This window comes from Micropterus salmoides, unplaced genomic scaffold (assembly GCF_014851395.1).
Source record: "Micropterus salmoides isolate LMB-PRFRI ecotype aquatic unplaced genomic scaffold, ASM1485139v1 Ms_hic_scaffold_5, whole genome shotgun sequence".
NCBI lineage: Eukaryota > Metazoa > Chordata > Actinopteri > Centrarchiformes > Centrarchidae > Micropterus > Micropterus salmoides.
The window spans coordinates 1-4601 of record NW_024044237.1 but is presented as its reverse complement, the minus strand read 5'-3'; positions in this window follow the sequence as shown (position 1 = coordinate 4601).

Sequence of the window (4601 nt, the reverse complement as noted above, 5' to 3'; positions counted from 1 at the left end):
CTGAAAGTATGACGTCTGCTGACATGGAATAGTTTTCAATCCAAAAGAAAATTTGTTGAAAAGACCAGCTCTTATCGGTTCACAAGGTAAACCAAATGACCTGCTACTATAGCTAACATCACAACAGCAGCAAGTCTTGGTGAACTAGCCAAATGTCCGTGGGCAAGTTATTTAACGTTACCTGACACACAAATCATGGCTGGAATAGTGTTGTGTTACTCAGCGCAAGCCAATTTGTTTGTTTTACATTTACGGAGCCAGGACACTGGGTTTATTCTTCAGTGTACGCACACAGACTACTAGCAGACCGTGAGACGCTATTCTCTGAATTTGTATGTCTGAATGTATTGGATTACAATCACTTACCCCACCTTTAATGTGGAGCATCAATACATCTGTTAGAAGGGTTTCATATCCTATCATTTGAGCCCGTTCTCATCTCAGGGCGTCCTATACCGACGATTTGAGAAAGAGTAGGTATTTGCGTAGGTATTTGCCGCTAAAGGTACCCTTTAGCGGCAGAGGGTCAGCGATCTGGCTGCCCTCTCTGTGGCTCCGGATACAGGGTGACGGCAGCTCTGCTGTCCTGCGCCCTTATCCTGCTTTCATGCCTGAGAGCATCACCAGCTCCTTCTCCCCCCCCCCATCTGGGGATGAAGCTACATCTCACCTCCTCTGCCGGGTGCTGTCCTGCTACGTAGCACGCACGGCCGAATGCTGCCGTTCACAGCGCCTGTTTGTGCACTACAGGGAACAGTCCAAGGGGGGTTCTCAGTGCTGAAGAAAAGGCACTATGCGAGCCGATGGCTGAGTCTCACTGTTGTATATACACAAGGTGCGGACATAGGGGATGCCCACTGGCGCTGGGGGTGAGTGCCTTGCCGGCGTGCTTTGGCCAGAGGCAAGCCTGACACCGGGGATGGACGTCCTCAGGCAGGATAAAGCCCTTACAGCAGACGGGCAAACCCACATGATGCTGCCGTCATCCCGCCCCACTCTCATCGGATGGCTTGAGGATGTCATTGTTGAGCCGGGAATGTTGGTAGCAACAGAGAAGAACATCTCTGTATAAAAAGCCACAGCCGGCATGCCGGTGTTTCTGCGGTTATTTTCTGGATCTCTGTATGAAAGATTTTCAAATTTTCAGAAATGAAAATTCTGGGGATAGCTCTCAATGGGGAGGGGGCTGATAATATATGAATAGCGGAGGCACCACGTAGAGCATGTATAGATTGTCATCTTAGCTTAGTGTACCATGGACCTAATGATTATACTAACTGGATCTGACGCAGGCACCTTCTAGGATAGCCAAGGTCACTGTGTCAGAGAGGAGAAATATTGATTCATTCGCGGGGCTGAAACTAGTTTAAGTTTGATATGACTGGATGTAATTGTTCATTTAATCTTAATGTGCCACCATTGTACAGAGTATCATAGGCCAAATGCACATTCATTGAAACACCTTGGTAATATAATAAAAGTACTAAGCCACCTGTACTTTTAATGTCAGTCGTGCAGATTTTGAATATTATTTGTCTCCTTAATAACAATACCTTAAATTGCAATCCTGTCAATTCTGTTGATTGCCTTTCATTCAATAGCCTAAACTAAAGCATACCAGCCAATGATCACATGCATAACACAAGCGAAGTCTGCATGTCAAATCCATAAGCAGTCTCATACCCCTGCAAAAGACGTGGAAATTTGAAGGTAATTCTACTTTGTTTTTTTTTTGCCTTTTAATCTATGTGAACATAAGAAACCTGTCTGAGCTCTACACCTCAGGTGAATTAGAACATATGCCCCCTGACTTAAAAAAGCAATTATCTAAAACCGCATGAGCTTAATAAGGATGTGACAAGGGCTGCCACATGCCCTGTGACTTTGTATCTGCCCCTACATTGCTCTCCATCTTCTATTATATTGTATAATGAACAGTAGGTGGCTTTGTATAATCATTCAGCAATTTACCACTGTGATATAGTTACATTTTTATGACCTATACCGATATTTCTGGGATAAATGGTTGAGTAAATTGATGATAACAAAGGGTAATAAGACGCCAATAGGATTTATGGCCAATTATTTAACATTGTGTGGTATCTTTATTTGGTGGTGATTGGTTTTCCATTTTTTATCAAAATGATTACACTACGTAATGATTTTTTGTATGTCTGTACTTACTTGAAAATATATTTAAAAATGGTTGGTGGGGAGGGTTTACATTCACAAACAAGCCATGTCTGTTTTTGTGTTTAGTCTGAGCTTCAAGCGAATGATATAATCGCTGACATAGAAGTTTGCATATTAATACTTTAATCTGCAGGGTTTGTTGCAAGTTCAAACCTATACAGCTGTTTCAGTCTGAAAGTCACCTAAACCATCAACTCCTTTCAGCGATACATTAGTTACATTATTAGTTTGTTATTAGCAACAATTAATCTGCTTTCAGTGGTTACACATTCACTGACATTCCAACTGCATTCATTTCATTCTCTTCAACTGACATCTCAACTCATTCCAAAGCTTACACTACAAATCATTTCAAGTCATAGGTCTTAACTTTTGAACACCATAAAACAACCTTTTCAGCTCAATCCTCTCCACTGTTCACACACAATTCACCTCAACTGATTTCAGGGCTTGTACTTAAGCTGCCACTTGAACTGACATCATCTTTCAGTTATACACTAATTTATTTCAGAACTTCTACTTCAATAGACCTGTCCACCTTAATTTTTCTACACTTTCAGTACTTGCGATAAACCTAAACCTTAAACCTATACCACTTTCACTGGTACTTTTCACCAGTCACAATTTCACACAATGCCACCAGTGAAGGATTGGCCGTACGGAAAATGGACAAATTCAAGAATGGCCACCTGACTATGGGCCACTGCGAATTAGTCATTGTTGCATTGAAAAAACAAAAACAAGTGCGAAAGATGCGTCTGCAGCCAACTGGTTGGGTTTTACCAAAGCCCTTATACGCAAGTCCTGCGACTTGGCAGCCATCTTGGCAACGCCTCTGAGCAGTTATTTCGGACTAACAAGATCAGGCACCTCTTGTGAATGAATGGGGAGAGAGCCCGAACTGCCCTTGCACTGCATGTGTAGAATCAGCACTAAAATCTGATAAAAATAGCTGGAAAAGATTAATGACATTGCCCCAAAATAAGGTTTAAAAGCACAATTGGCTGAAATATGTTTCCCAGCTTGGATGTTAAAAGCAGATGATTATCTTCGGAGTTACGGGCATTCCCTATAGATTTGAACTGAGGATTTTGTTAGTAGCGTGCCTCCCTATAAAATGTCTATTATATCAGCCTCCTTCTCCCACCCAATTACTTGTAGTCCACTTCATTCTAACTTTACAATGGCCCCAGCCTTTCTAGTTTTCAAAATTTCTTGTAAGTTTTTCAACACATCTTAAAAGCATGGATGGATAACTGAAATGGCCAGGGGCCTGTACCATGAAACAAGTTCAACATACCCAGGATATCTTTTCGTTATCTGGCTTCACTAAGCCTCACAATTTCTTTAAGATCATGTAGGGATAAGTCATCAACTCTGTAAGTAAACCCGGGGTTTCCCAATCCAGCCACGAGCACATTCATATTAAACTTAATTTCAATAGGCCTACAAAACAATATGCTCAGAATATTCAGCCTCACGTAAGAAAAATGAAACCCATATTTTTAACATCTGCAACAGCGTGAAACGGACTTGGGAGCAAATAAAAAAATAAAACACGTTTCAAAGTGGTAAGTAGGCTTACTGTTCCATCTTATGATATCTGTCAGGACCGGGGGCCAGAAACTCAAACGGAGACTAGAGAAATGCACAGAAGTGGTTTATTGAGCACAAGGGGTGTCCTGGGAGAGGTTGGGGTGAGGTTGTCGTTCTGAGGGTCTGCGGTTCTGGTCCCAGAGCTTAGATGATTCGGGGAACAGGAGGGAATCCGCGTGGTGCATGTGCAGGTTTCTGAGGTCGAGACAAAGAGAGCAGTTAACACTGGTACGAAGGTTCAGACAAAATACTGAACTAAGACAGACAAACTGGCTGGCGTGTCCATACAGTTAAGTACAACGATCCGGCGGGGAATGGAAGGTTGGCAGATCTCTTAAAGGCTGTTGATTGCAGGCAGAGGCCCTGGTGTGCTGATTGCGGATGTGCTTCAGGTGGGAAGCCTGGAGCTCAGATACCACGCCCACCAGCAGCTCAGGGCAACAGGCAGGCCAGGGTCACGACCGGGGTTTGTGACAGTACGGCGGGAGTCCAGAACCCGACGTACCGTGAACGCAGGGTGACCATCAATGAGAGGGCGGGTGGAGGGGCCAGGAGAGGAGGGAAGCAGGGGGCTGATGAGGACAGCTTGAGGGACACGTGGAACGTAGGGTGAACCTTAAGTGGGGGGGCAGACGAAGCCGAACGGTCACTGGGGTGATGATTCTCTCCACCACCAAGGGCCCAATGTATTTCTGAGACAGCTTCTTGGAGTCAGTGCTCAACGGAAGGTCCGGGTGGAGAGCCACACCTTGTCCCTACGGCGTAGAAGGGTGCAGGGGTACGACGACGGTTGGCGTGATACTCATACCGAG